General features: G+C 45.6%; 1 protein-coding gene across 1 annotated transcript in view; it reads left to right on the plus strand.

Annotated features, from left to right (window-relative positions):
• LOC129694076 (class I histocompatibility antigen, F10 alpha chain-like) overlaps positions 1–572 on the plus strand; it is an 18,693-nt gene extending 18,121 nt beyond the window's left edge. The window contains 1 exon segment of the mRNA XM_055630804.1: positions 1–572. This exon segment is cut by the window's left edge and continues 546 nt beyond it. The gene's annotated coding sequence lies outside the window, so the exon portion shown is untranslated.
• Positions 573–7,500: the final 6,928 nt, after the last annotated feature.

Consider the following 7,500-nt stretch of genomic DNA (forward strand, 5'->3'; position numbering starts at 1 on the left):
GCCCCGGCTATTTCTACACTAACTTCCCTCAATGTCCTAGGGAATATCCTGTCAGGACCTGGAGACTTATCCACTTTTATATTTTTCAAAAGTGTCAGTACTTCTTTTACTTTGAAACTCATAGTATCCATAGCTACTCTACTTGTTTCCCTTACCTCACATAATTCAATATCCAAATGATGAACTGTACACTGCAAGGGCCAGGAAGTGAGCGAGCAAGATCATCTCTGACCCCTCTCACCCTGGCCACAAACTCTTTGAACCACTTCTCACTGGAAGGAGACTCCGGACTGTCAAAGCTGCCACAGCCAGACATAAAAACAGTTTTTATCCACGAGTAGATGCTCTACTCAACAGCCAAAAATCTGTAGCCTCCCTTTGATCTGGTATTTTGTTGGTTCACATGCTCGATCAATGGTGTTTTATCATTAATGTTTTATTATTATTAATGTTTAGTGTTTTCTGTAATTCGTAACTGTCACTGTATGTCATGTTGTTACTTGTGGGCGGAGCACCAAGGCAAATTCCTTGTATGTGAATACTTGGCCAATAAACTTACTTACTATCACCAACTAGAGAGCGCTGCTGTCCCGTGCTCCCGTCTACCACTCGTACAACAATGAATCTGACGTAACCTTGCACATTACACCGTTTATTCTGTATTTGAACACTGCGGACGGCTATGATTACAATCATATAACCATATAACATATATAACCATATAACAATTACAGCACGGAAACAGGCCATCTCGGCCCTACAAGTCGAGGGTGGCATTGAGTGTACACATCACACGGGCATATTGCATGTGTCACACATAGGATGGCACTGAGTGTACACTTAACCATAGAACCATATAACAATTACAGCACGGAAACAGGCCATCTCGGCCCTACAAGTCCGTGCCGAACAACTTTTTTTTCCCCTTAGTCCCACCTGCCTGCACTCGTACCATAACCCTCCATTCCCTTCTCATCCATATGCCTATCCAATTTATTTTTAAATGATACCAATGAACCTGCATCCACCACTTCCACTGGAAGCTCATTCCACACCGCTACCACTCTCTGAGTAAAGAAGTTCCCCCTCATATTACCCCTAAACTTCAGTCCCTTAATTCTGAAGTCATGTCCTCTTGTTTGAATCTTCCCTATTCTCAAAGGGAAAAGCTTGTCCACGTCAACTCTGTCTATCCCTCTCATCATTTTAAAGACCTCTATCAAGTTCCCCCTTAACCTTCTGCGCTCCAGAGAATAAAGACCTAACTTATTCAACCTATCTCTGTAACTTAGTTGTTGAAACCCAGGCAACATTCTAGTAAATCTCCTCTGTACTCTATTTTGTTGACATCCTTCCTATAATTGGGCGACCAAAATTGTACACCATATTCCAGATTTGGTCTCACCAATGCCTTGTACAATTTTAACATTACATCCCAACTTCTATACTCAATGCTCTGAAAGCCAGCCAGTTGCAACGCATTGCCCAGGGTCCACTCACACTATAACCATATAACCATATAACAATTACAGCACGGAAACAGGCCATCTCGACCCTTCTAGTCCATGCCGAACAACGGTGAGACCACACCTGGAGTATTACGTACAGTTTTGGTCTCCAAATCTGAGGAAGGACATTATTGCCATAGAGGGAGTGCAGAGACGGTTCACCAGACTGATTCCTGGGATGTCAGGACTGTCTTATGAAGAAAGACTGGATAGACTTGGTTTATACTCTCTAGAATTTAGGAGATTGAGGGGGGATCTTATAGAAACTTACAAAATTCTTAAGGGGGGTGGACAGGCTAGATGCAGGAAGATTGTTCCCGATGTTGGGGAAGTCCAGGACAAGGGGTCACAGCTTAAGGATAAGGGGGAAGGAAATCCTTTAAAACCGAGATGAGAAGAACTTTTTTCACACAGAGAGTGGTGAATCTCTGGAATGGAGGGGGTATGGAGAGAAGGCAGGTACGGGATACTGAGTTGGATGATCAGCCATGATCATATTGAATGGCGAATGGTGCAGGCTCGAAGGGCCGAATGGCCTACTCCTGCACCTAATTTCTATGTTTCCATGTTTCTATGTTTTCTCTCCAGAGATGCTGCCTGTCCCGCTGAGTTACTCCAGCATCTTCTGCACTCAGTCCACTGCGGACTGAAATAGAAGGGCTGCGCGCTGCCTGTAGGCGGCAGCAACAGCAGCAGCAGCAGCAGCAGCAGCAGCAGCAGCAGCAGCAGCAGCAGCAGCAGCAGCAGCAGCAGCAGCAGCAGCAGTGGCGGGGTTATTCACAGAGAGAGAAACTCAACCTGTACAGCCTCGCTCTACCCAGCAACTGGTGACTCAAAGACGCCCTCGGCTCCCATTGCTCAGCGCCATGACTGACAGCCGCGCCCCACTGCAGCTTCCGAGGGAAGGTGAATCCGGGGGAAATCCCCTGGTAGTGTGGGGGAGGGGGGTGAGAGAGAGGGGGAGGGGGAGGTGGATTCTGTACTAGCTGTAACCTCTATCCTGTATGTGTGTACTGTGCACCCATTGATTTTATTAATGTACAGTATCTTTAAGAGGGAACTGCAGATGCTGGATCAAAGGTGGACAAAACTGCTGGAGGAACTGGATAGACTTGGTTTATACTCTCTAGAATTTAGAAGATTGAGAGGGGATCTTATAGAAACTTACAAAATTCTTAAGGGGTTGGACAGGCTGGATGCAGGAAGATTGTTCCCGATGTTAGGGAAGTCCAGGACAAGGGGTCACAGCTTAAGGATAAAGGGGAAATCCTTTAAAACCGAGATGAGAAGAACTTTTTTCACACAGAGAGTGGTGAATCTCTGGAACTCTCTGCCACAGAGGGTAGTTGAGGCCAGTTCATTGGCTATATTTAAGAGGGAGTTAGATGTGGCCCTTGTGGCTAAGGGGATCAGGGGGTATGGAGAGAAGGCAGGTACGGGATACTGAGTTGGATGATCAGCCATGATCATATTGAATGGCGGTGCAGGCTCGAAGGGCCGAATGGCCTACTCCTGCACCTAATTTCTATGTTTCTATGTTTCTATGAACTCAGTGGGTGAGGCAGCATCTATGGAGCGAAGGAATGGGTGACGTTTCGGGTCGAGACCCTTCTTTAGACTGGCCTTAAACCAATGGCCTTTGTTTTAAATTAACATCTGCAGTTCCCTCCGAGGCATTTAGTTTAGTTTAGTTTAGTTGAGGGATACAGCGCGTAAACAGGCCCTTCGGCCTACCGAGTCCGTGCTGACCAGCGATGCCCGCACACTAACACTACTGTACACACACTAGGGACAATTTACACTTATACCAAGACCTACAAACCTGTACCTTGGAGTATGGGAGGAAACACGAGGTGAAGGGGCAGAGGGGGCAAAGGGGAGGGGAACAGGTGAGTGGGCAATGAGGGGGGGAGGGGGCATTCTGTACTAGCTGTAACCTTTATCCTGTATGTGTGCACTGTGCACCCATTGATTTTATTCGTGTACAGTATATTTGAGAAGGAACTGCAGATGCTGGATCAATCGAAGGTAGACAAAATGTTGGGGCCGAAATCAGAGCATTGAGTATAGAAGCTGGGATGTAATGTTAAAATTGTACAAGGCATTGGTGAGACCAAATCTGGAGTATGGTGTGCAATTTTGGTCGCCCAATTATAGGAAGGATGTCAACAAAATAGAGAGAGTACAGAGGAGATTTACTAGAATGTTGCCTGGGTTTCAACAACTAAGTTACAGAGAAAGGTTGAATAAGTTAGGTCTTTATTCTCTGGAGCGCAGAAGGTTAAGGGGGGACTTGATAGAGGTTTTTAAAATGATGAGAGGGATAGACAGAGTTGATGTGGACAAGCTTTTCCCTTTGAGAATAGGGAAGATTCAAACAAGAGGACATGACTTCAGAATTAAGGGACAGAAGTTTAGGGGTAATATGAGGGGGAACTTCTTTACTCAGAGAGTGGTAGCGGTGTGGAATGAGCTTCCAGTGGAAGTGGTGGAGGCAGGTTCGTTGGTATCATTTAAAAATAAATTGGATAGGCATATGGATGAGAAGGGAATGGAGGGTTATGGTATGAGTGCAGGCAGGTGGGACTAAAGGGAAAAAAGTTGTTCGGCACGGACTTGTAGGGTCGAGATGGCCTGTTTCCGTGCTGTAATTGTTATATGGTTATATGGATAATGCGCTCTTTCTCACTGTCCACTCCACTGGCACAAAGACCCCCTCTGTCAGGTCCACTGGCACAGAGTGTCTGGTCCACCACATGACACCTCCTCTGACCAGTCCACTGGTGCCACACTCTTCCTCTGTCCAGTTTGCATGGTTGATAGTAATGTATATATAAATGAATTGAACATAAATGTAGATGGCTTGAATAGAACATTGCTGACAGCCCCAAGACGTGGACAGTGAGGTAAATTGTCAAAGTATCCCGTGTGACAGAGATTAACGACAGAATGGGTGTGGAAATGGCTGATGGAGTTTAACCCAAGCAACTGTGTGATGTTACACTTTTGGAATTCGAATGCAAGGAATGATTAATAGCATGATCATATAATCATATAACAATTACAGCACGGAAACAGGCCATCTCGTCCCTTCTAGTCCGTGCTGAACACATATTCTCCCCTAGTCCCATATACCTGCGCTCAGACCATAACCTTCCATTCCCTTCCCATCCATATAACTATCCAATTTATTTTTAAATGATAAAAACGAACCTGCCTCCACCACCTTCACTGGAAGCTCATTCCACACCGCTACCACTCTCTGAGTAAGTGGCTGTGTGGAATGAGCTTCCAATAATCTTTAACAACATTGATGTACATTGATCTTTGGGTCCAAATGGAAGGCAATTTATATTAAGAGGTCTGCAATACAAACAGAGATGTAATACTGATACTCTATAAGGCACAAGTGGCCATATTTGGAGTACTGTCGGTAAATTTGGGCCCCATATCTGAGGAAGGGTGTGTTGGCTCTGGAGAGGTTCCAGAGGAGGTTTACATGAACAATTCCAGGAATGAGTGGGTTGGCACATAGAAACATAGAAATTAGGTGCAGGAGTAGACCATTCGGCCCTTCGAGCCTGCACTGCCATTTAATATGATCATGGCTGATCATCCAACTCAGTATCCCGTACCTGCCTTCTCTCCATACCCCCTGATCCCCTTGGCCACATGATGAGTGTTTGACAGCACTGGGCTTCCACTCAATGTAGTGTAGAAGGTTGAGGGGGGACCTCATTGATACTTACAGCATAAAGAAACTATATAACCATATAACAATTACAGCACGGAAACAGGCCATCTCGGCCCTTCTAGTCCGTGCCGAACACATATTCTCCCCTAGTCCCATATACCTGCGCTCAGACCATAACCCTCCATTCCCTTCCCGTCCATATAACTATCCAATTTATTTTTAAATGATAAAAACGAACCTGCCTCCACCACCTTCACTGGAAGCTCATTCCACACAGCTACCACTCTCTGAGTAAAGAAGTTCCCCCTCATGTTACCCCTAAACTTCAGTCCCTTAATTCTCAAGTCATGTCCCCTTGTTTGCATCTTCCCTACTCTCAGTGGGAAAAGCTTGTCCACGTCAACTCTGTCTATCCCTCTCATCATTTAAAAAACCTCTATCAAGTCCCCCCTTAACCTTCTGTGCTCCAGAGAATAAAGCCCTAACTTGTTCAACCTATCTCTGTAGGTTCCCATATCCCAGTCATGTTACTCGACACCCCATCTTTTCGCTACCATGGGCTTGCTTTATTTTTCGAATTGTGATTTAGAACTAATATCTTGTTTGTTGTTCTTTCAGAAATGTTATGTGTAATCAGTGTATAATCTGAATGTGTGTGTGTTGTCTTTTTCGATGTGTATGTGAAGAAGCTTTTGTTTGTGTGCTGTCCTGTCAAAGAAAGGACTATACTGTACATGAAGGTGGACAAAAATGCTGGAGAAACTCAGCGGGTGAGGCAGCATCTATGGAGCGAAGGAATGGGTGACGTTTCGGGCCAAAACCCTTCTTCAGTCTATAGAAGGGTCTCAACCCGAAACGTCACCTATTCCTTCGCTCCATAGATGCTGCTTCACCCGCTGAGTTTCTCCAGCATTTTTGTCCACCTTTGATCCAGCATCTGCAGTTCCTTCTTAAACATACTGGACAAGCTTTTCCCTTTGAGAATAGGGAAAATTCAAACAAGAGGACATGACTTCAGAATTAAGGGACAGAAGTTTAGGGGTAACATGAGGGGGAACTTCTTTACTGAGAGAGTGGTAGCTGTGTGGAATGAGCTTCCAGTGAAGGTGGTGGAGGCAGGTTCGTTTTTATCATTTAAAAATAAATTGGATAGTTATATGGACGGGAAGGGAATGGAAGGTTATGGTCTGAGCGCAGGTATATGGGACTAGGGGAGATTATGTGTTCGGCACGGACTAGAAGGGTCGAGATGGCCTGTTTCCGTGCTGTAATTGTTATATGGTTATATGGATAATGTCTGAGTTGTGTCGGTTGGTTCAAGAACCTCATCCCCTGTCACCTCTTTATTCAAATCGTTTGCTATGTCGCTCTTCCAGGGAGATGCTAAATGCATTTCGTTGTCTCTGTACTGTACACTGACAATGACAATTAAAATTGAATCTGAATCTGAATCTGAATCTCGTATCCCTGGCCTTAAACCAATGGCCTTTGCTTTAAACCAGCATCTGCAGTTCTCTCCTAGGTTTAGTTTAGTTTTGGGATACAGCGCGGAAACAGCCCCTTTGGCCCACCGAGTCCGTGTCAACCAGTGGTCCCCGCTAGGTCAACTTACATTTATACCAAGACAATGAACCTACAAACCTGTACCTTTGTGGAGTGTGGGAGGAAACCGGAGGTCCCATCGATAATCCACTTAGTTCATGGGGAGAAGGTACAAACTCTGCACAGACAGCACCCCTAGTCAGGATTGAACCCGGGTCCCTGCTCTTTAAAGGCGGCAACTCTACCGCTGCGCCACCATGTTGCCCGATGGGGAAATGTGTTATATCCACACTGAAGAGGCACTTGGACAGGTACATAGATAGGAAATGTTCAGAAGGGTATGGGCCCAATGCAGGCAAATGCGACTAGCTTAGAGGGGCCGGCATGGACGAGTTGGGCCGAATGGCCTGTTTCCATGTTAGAAACATAGAAACATAGAAATTAGGTGCAGGAGTAGGCCATTCGGCCCTTCGAGCCTGCACCGCCATTCAATATGATCATGGCTGATCATCCAACTCAGTATCCCGTACCTGCCTTCTCTCCATACCCCCTGATCCCCTTGGCCCCAAGGGCCACATCTAACTCCCTCTTAAATATAGCCAATGAACTGTGGCCCTCAACTACCCTCTGTGGCAGAGAGTTCCAGAGATTCACCACTCTCTGTGTGAAAAAAGTTCTTCTCATCTCGGTTTTTAAAGGATTTCCCCCTTATCCTTAAGCTGTGACCCCTTGTCCTGGACTTCCCTAACATCGGGA

This window comes from Leucoraja erinacea, unplaced genomic scaffold (assembly GCF_028641065.1).
Source record: "Leucoraja erinacea ecotype New England unplaced genomic scaffold, Leri_hhj_1 Leri_534S, whole genome shotgun sequence".
Lineage (NCBI taxonomy): Eukaryota > Metazoa > Chordata > Chondrichthyes > Rajiformes > Rajidae > Leucoraja > Leucoraja erinaceus.